Source organism: Balaenoptera physalus, assembly GCF_965194825.1.
Source record: "Balaenoptera physalus genome assembly, chromosome: 4".
NCBI lineage: Eukaryota > Metazoa > Chordata > Mammalia > Artiodactyla > Balaenopteridae > Balaenoptera > Balaenoptera physalus.
In genome coordinates, this window is record NC_138891.1 from 65,716,742 (window position 1) to 65,734,272 (window position 17,531).

The following is a 17,531-nucleotide window of genomic DNA, read 5'->3' on the forward strand; positions in this document are numbered from 1 at the left end:
ACAACAGAGTCAGATGTGGACTTTAGTCCAAACTTTTATTAGCTAGGTGCTCTTTGATAGGTCATTTGAGTCTTGTGACCTCAGTTGATTTATCTGCAAAATAGAGATCAATTGAAAGATATGTTAGGCAAGTGCCTTGGACGTTCTCTAAATGAGTAACACATATTTAAGTGGGGAGATTAAAATCAAGCAGGTGCGCTGTGCCCCTTTCTCTTGAACTCAACCATCAGATGAGTCCCAGATTCTGCAAATAAAAATCCCTCCTGAATGTGGTCTTATGACCTTCACATCTTTCTTGGGCAAGGAAATGAGTTTCTTAGTATTCATCCTTCCTGTAAGTTTGAGAAAGACCTCACAGAGGAACTGCCAAAGCTATACGATAGATGATATCCCTTGCTCCCTGGAAATACAGCCTACTTGATGCGATCCCGAGCTGAAGTTGATACAACCCTTTGAATACAAGTGACTGTAATCCTCATCCCCAAACATTCACAAACACACACAAATCTTCGGCCTCAGTGGGCTTGCCCTGGTGTCCCTGCCTTCTGGATGGAGTCATTCTGAGGCCTTCAGTTCATGACCTTGCGATGCTCTGAGCCATTTAGGTTAGAGAGTGCAGGCTGTTATTAGCTTTATAGACCCCCCTGCTTGCTAATTGAACTAGACAGTTGGTGCTTTATTATAGCACCATGTAATGGATAATGCTTCTTCATTCAGGGGCTACTTCCTGCACTGAACTTTGTCAGTGCTCCCTGAATGCTCATCTAATTGCCCACACACTTAGGCCATAGCAGAGATAGTTACCGGCTAATTCAAATCACCAATCTCCCCAGCAGCTCCTGGTACGTGAACGCTACAGCTCTACACTCGGGTTTCTTGTGGGAAGTTACCAAAGATTTTGTGCTGTACGCTATACAAAGAGGGGTTGGAAAATTAATGTAGCTTTGCAGGAGGCATCTGTATGTTAGAAACTATCCCTGCAGTGGGGAAATATGACCTGGGCAAAGGTCGTTGTCCAGCTGGTTGTGATCAATTAACTATTGGTGATGATGGTTAATAAGATAGCGGTTGAAGCTGCAGCCACGTCTCAGCTGTCAAAAGTTCATAATCCCATGGCAAAGGGTCCCCTACTCGAGGCAGTGCCAGGAGAGAAGGCTCCCCTGCTCATGGAGTACCACGTGGTCAGCCATGGTTGGTGGCCTTTTACCCTGTGGAGGAACTTCTCTGGGACAACCTAGAAAGCCTTAGAAGTAACCTAGTGATTTGTCCGCAAATGCTGCTGATCATCGGCATTGCCTGGGGAGAGTGTTAACAATTACAGTCACCCAGAATCCGACCCCAGAACCACTGGGGGAGAGACTAAAACTTACATTTTACAGGATTTTTGTAGGTGATTCCAAATGTCAGCCAGGTTTGGAAACAACTTATTTAGTCCAACTGCCCTCGTTTCACAGAAGTAGTGCCTTGGCTGAGGTCTGCATGCTGAATCGTGGGAGCTGGGAGTAAAATGCAGTCTGTTGATTCTTACGTTGGTATCCTGTGTGTTGTGTGGCTTCTCTCAAAAAACATCAGCTGTCTTTGGGGAGAGATGTGTAAAATACATGTGGGTGAAACACAATAAACAATGGCATAATCCTCTGAGTGTCTAAGTCACCAGAAGCTAACACTGGCCATTAGCTTACTGCAAGAAATTAAAACTTGGTTAAGAATCCGGCTTCACCACTTACTGCTTGTGACCCTTGTTAAGTCACTTACCTCTCAGTTTCCTCATCCACAAAATATGAATAATAAAGTCAATAGTAGCTACCTAATAGGGTTGCTGCAAGGGTTCAATGAATGACAGAATGTCTGAAAAGTGCTTGACGGAGCACTTGGCATGTAGGAAGCGCTTAGTAACTGTTAGCTTTAATTTTCGAGCATTTACTATGTGCAAACACTATACTAAGAGCTTGATGGCTGTCACTCCCAAGGTCCAGCCCTTCTGTGAAGCAGGCATTCTCGATCAAGCCTTCCCAATGGGCAGCTGGGGGAAGGACTGACTGGGCTTGTACCTTTGGCTGCACTGGTCTTTTGAAATTTGGCATTCTGTGATTGCTGTCCACATAGGTGATATGTAGAAATATGTCATGGTGAAAATATCCTCTTGGAGGTAACAGTTGTGGAATTTTTGTAAATCTGACTAAAGCTCCTTGAGGGTGGAGCCTGTCCCTTGATCATCTTGGTGTCTTCTATTCATCTCGGTGTTCCCTGATCTAGTCTAGACCCTTTCTTGGCCCATAGTGCTCAAAATGTTTGTCAAGTAGAATTAAATATCATCTCTTCAAGTTAATGCGATGCCTCCTTCCAAGAAATACTCTTCTCGTGGGTCATTTATCTTAACTTTCTTAATTCTTCATGGCTTATCTTGGCATGCTTTCGCAATGGACTTTCAATCACTTTTCCTCCTGTCATGCATGCTGTAAATGGTTTATTGCAGGACTATTTATAATAGTGGAAAAATTGAAAATGACCTTAATGTCCAGCTGTGGGAAAATGGTTGAATAATTTATGATGCACTCATATATTGCTAATAGCTATCACTTACCCATGCTTACTGTGCCATGTACAGTAATTACACTTTTCATGTAATTAACTCGTTTAATCTTTAGAACCACTTTGTGAGGTAGATACTACTATTCTCATTTTACAGGTAAGGAAAGAGAGCCAGAGAGGTTAATTAATTTGTCCAATGTCACACAGCTAGGAGGTAGCAGAGTCAGGATTCAAACTCAGGCAGCCTGACTCCAGAGTCAGTATTCTCAGCCATTAAACTAAACCATCTCTCATATTGACAACAAACAGTGCAACAAACCGTTAATAAATTGCCTAAGAATACTTGCCTTGCATCTACTAAGGGCTGAAGTGAATGAATACATTTATTGTTCAATATACAAGGGAAAAGCTTATGATATACTCTAAGTGGGGTAGAAAAGCAGGATATCCTTTATATACATTATGATCTCAACTATGGAAAGAAAACTGTACAGGAAATAACTGGAAGAAAATAGGCCAAAAGTTTGATTCTGCTTGCGGCTGATGGGATGACAATCTTCCCCACTTGATTCTTTACACTTGTCTGACTTTTCTATTTGTCAATTAAAAAAAATTTTTTTTTTGATTTATTTTTGGCTGCGTTGGGTCTTTGTTGCTGCGTGCGGGCTTTCTCCAGCTGTGGAGGGCGGGGGCTATTCTTCGTTGTGGTGCAGTGTGCAGGCTTCTCATTAGGTGGCTTCTGGGCTTCCCTGGTGGCGCAGTGGTTGAGAATCTGCCTGCTAATTCAGGGGACGCGAGTTCGAGCCCTGGTCTGGGAAGATCCCACATGCCGCGGAGCAGCTGGGCCTGTGAGCCACAATTACTGAGCCTGCGTGTCTGGAGCCTGTGTTCCGCAACAAGAGAGGCCGCGATAGTGAGAGGCCCGCGCACAGCGATGAAGAGTGGCTCCCACTTGCCACAACTAGAGAAAGCCCTCGCACAGAAACGAAGACCCAACATAGCCATAAATTAAAAATAAATAAATAAATAAATAAATGGTGGCTTCTCTTGTTGCAGAGCACCAGCTCTAGGTGCATGGGCTTCAGTAGTTGCAGCACATGGGCTCAGTAGTTGTGCCGCACGGGCTTAGTTGCTCTGCGGCATGTGGGATCTTCTGGGACCAGGGATTGAACCCGTGTCCCCTGCATTGGCAGGCGGATTCTGAACCACTGCACCACCAGGGAAGTCCCTGTGTGACTCTTCTAAATTTCCTAAAGCAAACTTTATCTGTAAAATGAGAGGGAAAAAAAACCTGTTAGAAATCGATGTTTAAAAATGTGAGGCCGTACAGAGGCAGGTTTGGGACGAATTGCCAATAGGTATCAAACACTTGTTTTCACCGCCCCCCCCCACGCCCCCCCACCCCGGGCCAAAACCCTTTGTTAATTTCAAAGACGTTTCATTGGCTCACCAGCCCTCTTGCGCCAAGCCTGACCATTCCCGCAGGTTATTCTGACGGTCATCCTCAGGTCATAAATACACAGGAGGCAGCTTCTACTTCGGGTCTGGTAGAAGTCCCTTGGGAAAAGCCAATTTCCTGGATCTTTTTGAGAGAATTTATTACAAGCATCTGCGATTCCTCAGAGCTCCTTTCCCCCTGTATTTCCTGCCATCGCTGGTGCATCTGGTCTCCTGGGCATAGTTTTTGAGTCTTGCCCCCAGGGTAGCAGGGCAGCAGTTTGGGCCACTGCAGCCTGTGAAGTGTCAGCAACGGTTTGATGGGCTTGTCTGGTCTTTTGCAGCTCTGGGGACAGATGCAGTATGAAGGACAGAGGCCTTGGTTTCAAAGCACAGCTCAACACTCACTAGTGGGCTTTAAGCAACTCACTTTACCTCTGAGCCTCAGTGTTCTCATCTGTAAATGGGGATGATCAAGAGGCAAATCTACCTCACAGGTTATTGTGAGTCTGAAGAGGGCTCAAGTGGGAGAATGTATATGCAGGCCATCAGCAAATATAAAGGTCCATAGTTATGTGAAGTTTTCTTTTCTCCTCCCTCCTTTCCTTCCTTCCTTCCTTCCTTCCCTCCCTCCCTCCTTCCTTCCTTCCTCTCCCTCTCTCTCTCTTTCATTCTTCCTTTCTTTTTGTAGTTTCCCACTTTCTCATACCTTTTGGAGTCGCTGACAGAGGCTAATTAAAATGAATTAACATTAAAATTAAGGGAGCCTGCTAGAGGGAAGGACCTGGGAAGGGGAAGGGAGCTGGAAGAGCATCACAGCAGGGGGAGGGATGTTGAGGAGGGAGGTGTAAAAATGTGACAGGGTGAATGTCAGGAGTAGAACTCTGGGGAGAGGAATGTTGTAAGCGGATATCTAGGAAGTTTGCCTCAAGATGTTTGGTGTAACACCATTTTGTCTCCTTCAGAAAACTTCTGTAAAGACATCTCTCACTTTTTAATGTTCTTGAAGTGAGATTTGTAGACATTCCCCCCGCCCCCAACCATGTATTATTCTCTTACTAAGATTGGCCTTAAGGCAAGAATAGGAAAAGGAGCTCAAGAAGACTTAGGCACACTAGGGTTCCAGAATGATTCCCCTCCCCCCAAGTGAGGATTAAATGAGCGCGTGCAACAGAGACTGGCTTGCACACAGGAGATGTTCAGTACATGGCAATTATTATTATTATGAATCAAGAGACATTTTGCTAAAATGTAAGTGACTTAGAAAAGAGACCTGGTTTCTCATTGTATCTTCTAGGCCAGAGCTGGACAGGAGCTGACTGGGTGAAGTGCAGTCCAGCCACACACGTGGCCCCATAGTGTGTCCGTTTCTCTGACCTAGCCTGATCACACCGTGCCGATTCCCCACTCTGAGGTTGTGGAGCCATCAGGCCACTGCTTGCTGCACCAGCCGTTTCCCTGTCCTGCGGCTGCAGTCCTCCCATGAGGCCTATCTCTACTGTCCAGCCTCTGCCCTCTAGTGTTCTTCTCCCCTGGCCCACTCCATGCTCCACTGGACCATCCATGTAGGGACAGCAGGAGCAGTCCTCGGGTGCTTAGTTTACAGATGCTGTTACTCTATTTCTATTTTCTGACTTGGGTTTTAGAGACTTAGCTGTGTCTGGGTATCTTCATCCTTGAAGCTGGCAGCACTGAGGCCCAAGGTAGGGGGCTCAGACAGACCGCAGAGCGGTTCCTTTAACCTGGAGCCTACCTTTATGTTGGACAATAGGTGCTGAAAGTGTTGCAGGAAAGGGGGCCCCTTCCAGGGCCCGAGAGTGGGCTCTTGTCTAACATTTGGAAATGAATTGTTCGAGGAGACACACGTGCTGACAAAGCAAGAGACTTTATTGAGGAGCGCCTGGGCGGAGAGCAGGAGGGTAAGGGAACCCAGGAGAACTGCTCTGCCACATGGCTCACAGTCTCGGGTTTTATGGTGATGGGGTTAGTTTCCGGGTTGTCTCTGGACAATCATTCTGACTCAGGGTCTTTCCTGGTGGTGCACGCATCGCTCAGCCAAGATGGGTTCCAGCAAGAAGGATTCTGGGAGGTTGGTAGGACATATGGACTGGCGTCTCCTCTCTCCTTTTGACCTTTCCGAATTCTTCCAGTTGGTGGTAGCTTGTTAGTTCCGCGTTCCTTACCAGGACCTCCTGTTGTAAGGATAAGGCATGCAAGTGGTTACTATCGGGCCTGACCAGGGTGGGCGGTTTTGGTCAGTGGTACCCCTAACAAAAGCATGCAGAGGAGGGAGAGCTATCTAAGGGCTTGATGAACATCTATAGTGGGGTGAGGAAGAAGAGTTTAGAAGGTTATTTTCAACTGCCTGCGTCTCCTTTCGCCCCCACCCAAGACTTTGTAATAACATTAACCTCCACTTCAAGAGTGCTATGAAAATATTGTTTGCCAGTGGATTGTTGTAAACGAATGTTAAAAAGCAGGGGGGCATTATTTGCATTAGCCAGTAAACTGCCTAAAATGATGACTGAGAAAGGCATGACCTAAAATATTATTCATGGGCAAAGGCTGAGATCAGTGGGGGGCAGGGAGATGAGATGGTGTCCAGAGGGAAAGTAGGTATCTATGCTTCTAAGGAAAACATGCTGTCAAGGCAGGGGCTCCAGAGACAATGAGGAGTGAAGCCTCATAAACAGGCTCGGGAGGACCGGACCATCCCCCATCCAATGGTCCAGCCTCTTGCTTCTCACTTATGGGTGAGAAGGCCCCAAAGGCTCTGAAGACACAGCAACCTGGAGGGAGCAGCCCCCAAAGGGAATAACCCAGAGCTGCTCCCAGCCTGGAAATTTGCCAGCGGCACTGCTACTTGCCTCCTCATCTGCCTTGGAGCCCCAGGATCTTCCTGGGCTTCTACTGTCATCTCTGGTCATCCTAGTCCTGCAAGCCAAGAATTCAGGGTGAGCCTGTCTCCTGTTTTCTCCATACCTTGGCTGGAGTTCCTCTGGTGATGAGAACCTTCTAGAGAAAACTCTCCCCTGTTTCTTGTTCTTGGTTCCTAAGTAGTGTTGACACAAAAGTGATGCTGAGGACGGAAATGATGAATGCTTTCAATTAATGTGGAGGAGGTTCAAATTCTGGCTCTTCCATTTCCAAGTGACTTGAATTTCCTCATCCATAAGATAGGGCTAAGGCCACCACGTATCCCATGATGAGGAGAGAGCGCTTTTGCTCCCCAAATGGTAGCCATTGTTTGGATGTCCTTTTCTCATTCCCTCTGTCATTGCTACCACTCCTATCATATCTCCACTGATGTTAACTTCCAAGTTGGTCTCTGTGTTCCGTGCTTTCATCTCTGATCCTGCCATGCATTTTCCAGGAGGCTCACTGCCGGAGGAATCAGTGTAAAACACAAAGAGGTATGTCATGCCCCTGCACAAAGTCTTGTTTCCATTTTTTTTCGGAATAAAGTCAATGTATCACCCTCCCAGAAATAGTCTTAAGAGTTTGTCTGTTTCAACTCATTCATTTTACTGTGATGCGCACCTTCTCCACACCAGACATAAACAGACTGAGGAGCTTACATAAGAGTGCACAGCTAGTTGGTCATAGAGATTTGAATTCACTCTGCTTGTCACCCTCTCCAGCTGGAGCTCTTTGTACTGAGCAGTAGTGCATCCTCAGCAGCTGGGAAGGGCCAGCAGTGACAGCAGGAGGGGTCCAGGATCTGGAGTGGGGGGGGGAAGCAGTGTTTGGAAGAAGGATGTTGTTGATGAGCTGAGGATGCCACCTCCCCTTTCCCAGGATGGTGGTGGGGAGAGGACAACTCAATTTGGAGACAAAGTTCTGGGCCTGGGCTTCACGCATTCTAGTGTGAACTGGACTCTTGTTCCCAGAGGACCCACACCACCTTCCACTCTCCTTGTCTCCTCTCCCCCACCACTCCTGCCCTCCAAGTACAGAGCCGGCTGCCAAGTGGGCCCTCGATAGACCTTTGGGAGATGATTATTGCCTCTGGTAGTCACGTCTTTTCTACGGGGACTGCATTGGTGGCCAAAGGTCGCTTCCGGCCCTCCTACAGGGTGGTTTTCTGTCTTAGGGAAGTGGTCCCCGGGGTCACCAGGGATGGTCAGTGTTTACTGATGACGCTTGCTCAACAAGTGGTTTCCTCTCACCTCCTCCCGGCAGCCCCAGCTCAGCCCCAGTGAAGGAAGGACCCTCACTCCCTTTTCCACCCTCCCTGAGGCCTCCTGCCCACCAGCCTGCAGACAGCTTGGCGTGGAAATCTCCACGGGTAGGGACTCGCCGACCCTCCTTCCCTTCTGTATCTGCAGTGTGTGGGAGGTTCTTGTCACACCCTGTGAAATAGATTTTGTTGTTTCATATTCTACATAAGAAGAATTCGAGGCTTCAGAGAGGTTAAGGGACGTGCTCAGGGTCATGTAGCCAGTCAGTAGCAGAGGCAGGATTTATAGTCTCTGCTTGCTAGGAGAGTGCTGGATTCAACCCTCCGCCACCTGTGAGGATAGGGTAGAGCCAGTATTTGGGAACCTTGCCCTTCCGCGTTGCCCCTCCCCCTCGGCCCTCGGCCCGCCCTCGGGGGAGGGGGGCCGGGCGGGGAAGCCGGATCCTAGCATCACTCGGGGGTTAAGTGCACCACCTAACCAGGCACCCCTAATCCCGAGGCCTGCTCGCTAGCGACCTCCGGAGGGCTGGGCCGGTTTGGGGCGCGGTGTGGCGAGGGGACCCACCCCGTTTTCCCGACTATTTGCATAACGGAGACGGCTAGTTTCCCCCGCCCCTTCGCCGCACTCTTCTTCCCTCCTTCCCGCGTCCGCGCCACCCCTCATCCCGTGTCCCCCCTGCTCCTCCCCAAAGACCCTCCTTCAGGGACTCTTGCATTGGGGCTCCCAGCGCCCGGGCTCTCTGGCCGCCGCCGGGCGAGGAGTCCGGAGGCATCCGGGGGAGGGGAGTCCCGCGCAGGGCCGGGCTGGGGAAGACGCCTGGGGCACTGCCCCGCGCTAACAAAGGGAACCCGCTGCCTGCCGGCTGGGGGCGTGGACCTGGCGGAGCTGCCGCAGCTTCGGCGGCCGAGAGCGCAGCGAGTGAGTAGGGCTGCGGTGGGCGGCGGCGCGGCCCGAGCCCCCCGGGAGGAGTGGAGCGAAGGGGCACAGGATGGGAGCGGAGCGGCGGGGTCCGGGGCGAGCCTAGGGCGCAGGGAATCGGTGTCCAGCACCCCTCAGACGCCTTGGCCGCGCTGACCGGCCACCCTTTGGCTGGGGGTGTCTGTGGATTAATCCGGGCGGAGGGGCCGCCCTGGCTTCTCCCAGGCTCCACTAGCCTGCTGACCCACAACAAACACACGTGTGCGCGCGGCCGCGGGGAACCCCGCTTTCTCCACTGCACAGTCAGCATGGGAGGGGGACGCCTTGCAGAGTCCAGATTCCTTCACGTCTCGCCTGCCGGATTTACAGACGGAGAAACTTAGGCCCGCGGCGGGGGTGGGGGCACAGGTACCATAACAAATGCACGTGCGCCCAGTGCTGGGAGCGTGGCGCGCCGCAAGCCCTTAGGAGCCGCCCTGCGCAACCCGGCCATTGTCTCAGCTGCCGGGGAGGGAGCGGCGCTGGGGGCGTCACTTGCTGGAGGAAGACGACAGACCCGTTTAAAAGGTACCACTTGGGTATCAGACCAAATTGCCAGACTTAAAAAGGGAAACACGAAAAGAGAAGGAAGCTACAAAAGATTACCCCAGGCCGGGAGTGTGTCCCTGGCCGTGGTGCATGAGTTGAGATGACCCGGACCACCCCTCACTTCCACCTCACGGTGGTTTCTTAGGGACAGGGGTTGAATTAAAGGTCTGTGGGTCCCCCTCCAAAAAAAAAGACCATGCCCAGTGCACCATTGTCTCTGCACTGCCTCTGTTGGGGACGGCGAGTGCCTCCTTAACCTGCAGAAAGAGCAGTTCGATTTAAACGGCGCCCAGCGCAGTCTTGGGTTTCGCTTGCGCTTTGCCTTCGTAGGTCCCTGCGTCTGGCCAGCCCCGGTGTCACTGGCCCCTTTTGGCTTGTTGTGTGTTTGTACAAACAAGGCCAGCCGAGCACTCTTGTTCTAGGTGGGGACGCTATTATTTTCAGTTCTCTCCGAGTTTATTTGAGGGAAATTCCGAGGTCCGGAAAGAGAGGCCTCTTGTTTGTTTTGCTTTTTCTTTGCCTACGTATGCTCAGCTCAGCTTTGCAGATTTTAGTTCATCAGACCTGTTCAGGCAGCAGTGAGGTGGTTGGGAGGCGGGGGAATGCATTGGCTCGGTAGGTGATGGTGTGGGTGCAGAAGGAAGCCCGTCAGGCTGTGGGAGTGGGTGGTGTGCGCGGGAACCTAGGCACCGCCCCCCTTGTGCTTGCGGAGCGGTCGGGCTGAGGCGTCACCTTGGCCAGCTGCGCAGGAGATTAACCTGTCCCTGGGGCGGGGGGGAGGGGGGCGGAACTGGAGGGCCTACGGCGCTGCGCCCCTGTTTTTGGGAGTCTAGAGAGCATCCAGTGAACCCTCGTATTTTACAGGCCGGGAAACGGAGGCCGGGAGGGTTCAGCTCCTTGTCCAAGTTTAAACCGAGTGAAATCGGCCACCTAGAGAGGACTTGAGTCCGGGTCTCCCAACTCCCACCCTGCACGCTGCCGTGCGGTCGACTAAAGGCAGAACCGGGATTCTGTGGTTGGCTGAAAAGGAAGTGGCCTTAGGCAGAATAGAGTTAAACAAAGAACGTAATTCAGATTGAAAGCTGCACCCTTCCATTATCCCTTTCAAGAGTTCTTTACCCATTTGAGAAAAGATAGATTTAGTAATTCCTTACTCTCCTAGCCTTTCATAAGTGTAGTTAGTTTTCTCTTCTGGCTGCCCTTTCCCCTCAAAGTTGGAGCCTGGCCGGCTGTGGAGACTTGGATGTTTTGCCTGTCATCCCTGTGCCAGGAGGCCTTTGTTTGGGCATAAGCACTCCAGGAAGAAAGTGTCTCCTAGGGCGCTTCTCCTGAGTCACTTGTGGGAGAACAAAGCATTGTTTTCATTGATTTTACTTAATTAAATTTTTAAAAATGAGAGTCCCAGGAAGTAGCTACTTATGTTTGCATTTGGCAGAGGAAAAGTTGGAAAACCAACGAAAACACGTTGAGTCTGGGTTTCCCCAAAGCGAACGTGCTGTTTCACCCTGTCCCTCTTATCTCCTGATTGCTCCTGTTTCTTTTCTTAGGGTTTCCAGGCTGTTTCATTTTTGTGGTAATTCCACTTGGCACTTGATTAGAGATCTCATCAGGACTCTCACCCTGTCAGGAACTTACGGAATCACCTGGCCGGTTTTTCTAAACGGAAAAGCTGAAGCTCAGATAGGAGAGATTACATGCCTAAGGACACACAGCAAGATGTCTGCTTTTAGTGCCTCTTTTTACGTGAAAGGGAAACTGTTGCATCAAATGAGTTTTTGTTGGTACCCCAGAGTACAGTCAAAGTTATGATGGTTGTCATAACAACACCCTTTAAGTCACAGAATGAATTCCTTAAGGACTTAAATAGGCTTTGGTTATTACACAAAGCCCTGGATCCCAATGGTAGATATGGTGAGGAGTATTATATTGGTAGTTATCATTGGGGATCGGTTTTCTTTAGTGTTTACTAACTGGTTCACTTTACTCTTGCCCTGGACTCCTCTGCCTTGTGCTTCCCCAGCGGGGAGCTGTTTTAAACTATGATTGTAAAACGAAAGGCAGCAAGAAGTCAGAAGAGAGACCCCACTTAGCTCTTCCTGCTACTTAATTTCTTGGGCTCCGGTGTCCTTCTTTGTACAATGAAAGTCCCTCCTGCCCAGTCTCTGCACAGGCTGTTTGGGGGCAGTGGAAGCTGCTTGGCCCTTAGAAGCAGAGGATCGGGTTTGGGTCAACCCTCCTCTCCTGTGTTCGTTGCGGACCAGGCGGTTGCATCTACACGGTATAATGTAAGGGGAAGAACATGTATGCATCTCCTGGGGCTGTGGCGGGTATTAAGTCACGTGACTCACGCTTACACCTTTCCCGACCGCTTGTCAGGGTTGGGTGCTCACCAGCTTTTCAGTGGTAGAGAATGATGGTTGGAGAATAACCCCACTGGGTAAGCCCTGTGCTTAAATGAGAGACCCAACCTAGTCAGTAGCTGGGCTGAATGTCTGCCAGACGGTAAAAAGGGCCTTTGGGCGGTTGTGAAGTGTATGTGACTCTAAGGTAAATAAACCTAGTAAAAAACAAATAAAAAAACCGAACCCAGAACTTTCCCACCCAGGTAAGTGCAATCTAAAGCCTTTCTATTCATGCACTCCATATTTACTGACAAGCAGGCAGGTCAGTGTGGGGATGGTTCCTGTACTGGACCTGGAGTTACAAAGGGCCAGATCCACTCATTGGCCACCCACCCCTGCTTGGAACACATTTAGATCTCCCCTCAGAAATTGCCCTCAAACACAGATGTGGAGAACAAACGTATGGACACCAAGGGGGGAAAGCCGCAGGGGGTGTGTGTGTGTGATGAATTGGGCGATTGGGATTGACATGTATACACTGATGTGTATAAAATAGATAACTAATAAGAAGCTGCTGTATAAAAAAATAAATAAAATAAAATTCAAAAATTCACAAAAAAAAATAAAAAGAAATTGCCCTAAAGAGCCCACAGAAAATATTTGTAATTTATCTCAAAACTGACCTCTGTGGTGGCGGGGTTGTCCCTTTTCTTCATAAGTTAAACCAAGAGCAGGTGGTCAGCGAGAGAGTGGAAGAGGGAAGGCTTCAAAGAGAATGTGGATCTCTACAAGTGTGAAGATGTGGTTGCATTAAAAAGTGACAGGAATAATTCATTAATGAAATTTGCAGTAATATTCTGGAACATTAGAGTCCTGAGAATTTGCTTAGACAATCAGTGACTCATTCAGTAAGAACTGAACTGGGGAAAAAAATACCTTTTTTCTTGCTTGTCTGCAGGTATACTGCATATATTCTGACTTGGACAGATGTACTTTTTATAGTTGTACATGTAACAGTAACATAGTAAGCCATGTGGTATCATCACATTAAAATACTGGAGTGACTTTCTAAGTCATTACTAGAAGGGTCAGGTTAGCCTTTAGAATCAACTTGGTGATTTAAATTTTGTTTGTCATTATGATTATAAAAATATAGCATGCCCAATGAGGACACTTTGGAAAGTACAAAAAAGTATAGAGAAACAGCAAAAAAAATTCCATCATTCAAAGGCAACCACTGTTAACAATTGGCAATTTTCCTTCTTGTCTTTTTTTTTTTTTTAGTGGATTTGTTTTTTCTAAATGGTAGAGAACATACTGCAAGTACAGTTACTCTTGGCTTTCTTACTTAACCTTTTCACATACCCATGTTACAGTTTATATCCTCATTAAAGCTGCACCTTTTCATTCATCACCATATCAGCATCTCCAAGGTCACATGGTCCCATGGGATCTGATCACTCCAGTGGGCATTTCAGTGAAGGTCTGTAGAGGAAGGAGTCTCCAGCTTCTTTCCCCTTTCCCAACCATGCCTCAAGCATCCAGATACCATTTAAAAAATATATATATTTTTCATGTTAGAAGAACCTAAAGTCTAATGGAAAGAGAAGGGCCCTGCCTGTGGCCTTGGGTTCTAGTCCTGCCCTTGTGACAATTTATTTTTACACCCTGGTTTTCAGTTTCCATATGTGTTAAAATAAGCAACTCCAGGGTCGTTTATTAATTCATTCCTCCCATCTTTGAGTGCCCACTCTAAACCAAAGCTGTATAAGAAGAGCTCATGGTCCAATGGAGAAGATGGGGTGACAAGAGACTAGTTCAGGGTATCCTGGGAATGCAGAGGAGGGGCCACCACCCCAGACTGGAGCGGTGCGGAAGGCTTCCTGGACGAGGGCCACTGTGGGCCTGTCAAACTACTTCTAATTCTTCTCTGTTGTAATTGACACCATGATTAATGTTTGTGAATAAATCTCTGTCCATATTCCAGATAATTCCCATAGGATTGTGGGAACAGTAGGAATTAAGAGCGTAATTCAGGATTTGAATTCTTGTTCACCAATTACCACCAATATAGACGAGCTTCAATTTCCTTCTCGGTAAAATGGGCATAACAGCCCTTACCTCACTGGACCATTGTAAGGATTAAACAAAATCATAGTTAAAGGGTCCAGTACAGTGCCAGGTTTACAGGAAGTCCTCTGTAAGTGATAGCTATTAGTGTTATAATTGGGATTTTCACAAGCTGCAGAAACTTTTGGTCCTAATATTTTTTCTTACCACGATAGCAGGCAGAAAGTTAATTAAAGTGGTACCTCCTACCAGGTGACAAATTGAGAGAGAAATGATCACTTGCATGCTGCATTACAAAAGTCTTCTTATGGAAAATTTCCAACACATGAAAGTAAAAAGAATGGTGTAATTACCTCCTTCCCCCCATTTATAATCATTTACCTTCAACAATGATCAAAACTCATGGCTGGTCTATAACCCCACACTCTACCCCACATGACTTTGAAGTACATCCCAGACATCTTTTCAGCTTAGCCATAAATATTTCACTGAGTTGCATGAGGCACATTTGAGGCAATGGGTCGTGCTGCTCTTGGAGCCCGTGTCTGCTGTCACTGTTACCTATGGAACCGTGTGTGTGTGTGTGTGTGTGTGTGTGTGTGTGTGTGTGTGTGTGTGAAAGAGACAGAGAGAGAGATAGAAAGTGCCAGTAAAACTTAAGTAGTCTTACTGCTCAAGTGAATTTTCCTGCTGTGTCCCGTGTCCCAAAGAGATGCGATAAAAGGAGCACTGAATTTAGAGTCAGGAGACCTGATTTTGCATAAAGGCCCCACCCTTTACCAGTTGTATGCTTTTAGCAAGTGACTTCTGAATTTCTTTAAACACATTTATAAAAAATTTGGTGAGCACTGAATGAAGTAATCCATGTGACAGCCCAAGCAACTCAGCATTAGTTGGCCCTGAATCAGACCTGAACCCAGCCTTCCCTGCCCAGAGGCAGAGTCTCCATATGGAATGAAGGTCAGAGGCTGACGGCCTGGTGGTACTAGGATGCCTTCAAGTAGACTTGCTGCCTGTCTCGTTCTGAAGATGAGGTCTTCACTCAGATGAGTAGCTGGCACCCCATGCTTGCGACTCTCCTGTCTTTCACTCAACCCCTTCCCTCTGATTTATGAATGAGGGCAAGGAAGCCCAGAAAAGGTAAGACCCTGCCAGCTGTGCCTGAGAAACAGATCTTCTCTGATGCCTCTTTTCCTCCATGGGAAGACACCAGGCTCCCCTTTCTCCTCTAAGTTTGTTGTCTTGGTCTCTCCTAACTCACTGTTGCTCCCAAGTAGGAATTTTTGACTCAACTAAAAGGAGAAAATTGATTTGATTTAGTAATTAAATTAAAGTCCTCTCTTTAATCCACTGGGACTCCCATTATCTCTGGGCCTGCACCGTGACTTGCGGTCTCCTCCGGCTGTCTCGAGCTAGCTGTGTGGCCTTGGGCAGGACGCCTGCCACCACAGGGATTCGACTCGCAGCTCTCTAAGCCCCTTCCAGCTCTGAGATCATCAAATGGGGAACAAGTATAAAAAGAGGAAACGATACATAAAGTTAGGGACTTCTTCACACAAATAATAAATGTAATGTTTTCTTTTAGAATAGGGTAAAAAAATTAACCACCTTACCTTTTGTCATTTCCCCCAATCCCACTTCTCTGCCAAGTGACTACTGTTTGCAGTTTGTTGTGGGTCCTTCAGCCCCCTTTGGATGTACATATGTATGTATTCGTGGTTATATGCAGATACATTTAAAAAACTCAGTAAATGGATTACATTGTAACTGCAACTTTACGAACTTGCCCTTTTCACTTTACTATAGGTATTGGAGGTCTTTCCATATCAGTATATACAGATTATTTTCTCATAGCTGCATCACAGCCTGTATCATGGATGTGTTTATTTAACCAGTCTTCTGTTGATGGATATTTATCTATTTCCATAAAAATATATTTCTAAGTGTATTTAGACCTTGGACATATGGAACGCTGGTTGTAAATGTTATGGTTAAATGAAGTCAGTCCATCAAGCTCTGGAAAGGGTGGCGAGAGAATGGGTGCAGGAACACCGAGAACCATGCCCTGGAAAGCTGAAATGAAGGGCTCCCGGGAAGCTACTAAGAGCCGGCTGTTTGGATGGAAGGTTATTTTTGGAGTTGGCCTGCCTGATTGGGTGCCCTAGGCTGCAAGTGCAAGAAACTGAACTGCCTCATCACCTTCTCCTCATTCCCCCATCCCTGGCTCTTCCACATTTGTTTCTCTTCTCAGGGTCGGTGGCATCTGGTGGGAGGACTGGAATTTGAGTGATGGGAGGGAGGAGAGAGAAGCCAAGAAGAGGAGGAATTGATCTCAGGCTCTGGAGAAAGGAATGTGCCGGTTCTACTCTACCTTGTTGTTCAGACCCATCTGGAAAGTCATGTTTCGCCGGGTCCTGTACAGATCATGATAAAATGAAGCACACCCAGAATTGGGCTTACTTGGAAGACAGAGGTTTAGGACACCATATTGGAGGTAGAATAAATGTGGAAACTGGAGTGTTCTAGCCTGCAGGAGATCAAATAAGAGGCAGTTTCTTCATGTGGAAGAATGATTAGAGTTACACTGTGTTGCTGCTGGGGGAAGGAAAACCAGTACAGAGTTGCAGAATGGCAGATAAGGAAGAACTTACTCAACAGAACTGCCCAACCAGGGAACAGCCTAGGTTGCAAGACAGTGAACTCCCTGCCATGGGAGTATGTAAGCAGAAGTCTCAAGTGAACTTGTTTGCCATCAGAGGATCCCTGCTTTTCAGAGAGGTTGACCTAAATGCCTGGTAAGGCCCCTTCCAACTCTGAGAGTCTATGACTGTGGGGCAAGAAGCAGAGAGATGGAAAATAGGACTGAGGGGGTGGGACGAGTTACGGACAACGTGACTGGAGCTTTTTTCACCTGCTCTAAAAAGGTGGAATAAAATGGAAGCCTTCAAAGGAGACTTAGACCATTGTTTCCCCTGGATCTTGGCAACCCTCCTCCTGTTTTGTCCTTGGCTTCAGCTCAACTTGACTTTATATTCATAAATTATTTCCACAGAAATAAATATATCACATACACTTTAGATGACCAGGAAATCTGGCAACCAGAAAAGAAATACATGTCCCAGGAGGATGATTGTAATTTTTTTTTATTTTTTTTATTACAGTCTTTCTAAATTTGCATCCATCTCCTGGTTTCCCTAGCACAGGACTGAGACGTCATTCAGCTTTAATTTTAGGAACACTCTCCCCTTTGCAACCTCTCAAAGGTCTTCTGAGCTGGAGTTGAAATGCTTGTCTCTTTCTTTCCTGTGGATGAGGAAGAACCTCTTGGACTTAAGTCTTAGCCAAGTCTTAGTGAGGGAAACATGGCAAGTTTACCATCTTCTAGGCTTTTGCTGTGCTCCTGACCCTGATAAGGCCCTGTTTGTTCCCTTATCCAGTCCTCATAGCCTTGGTGTTTTGGTAT

The 17,531-nt window shown here is 47.6% G+C and overlaps 1 protein-coding gene across 5 annotated transcripts in view; it reads left to right on the plus strand.

Moving 5' to 3' along the window:
• Window positions 1-8,655: 8,655 nt before the first annotated feature.
• ST6GAL1 (ST6 beta-galactoside alpha-2,6-sialyltransferase 1) overlaps window positions 8,656-17,531 on the plus strand; it is a 137,221-nt gene continuing 128,345 nt past the window's right edge. For 4 of the 5 annotated variants that reach the window (XM_082461536.1, XM_082461538.1, XM_082461535.1 and 1 more), the window contains exon 1: window positions 8,656-9,068. The gene's annotated coding sequence lies outside the window, so the exon portion shown is untranslated. Of the gene's footprint in view, window positions 9,069-9,177; window positions 9,636-17,531 lie in introns of those variants that run through there. The other variant, XM_082461537.1, reaches the window with a different exon arrangement.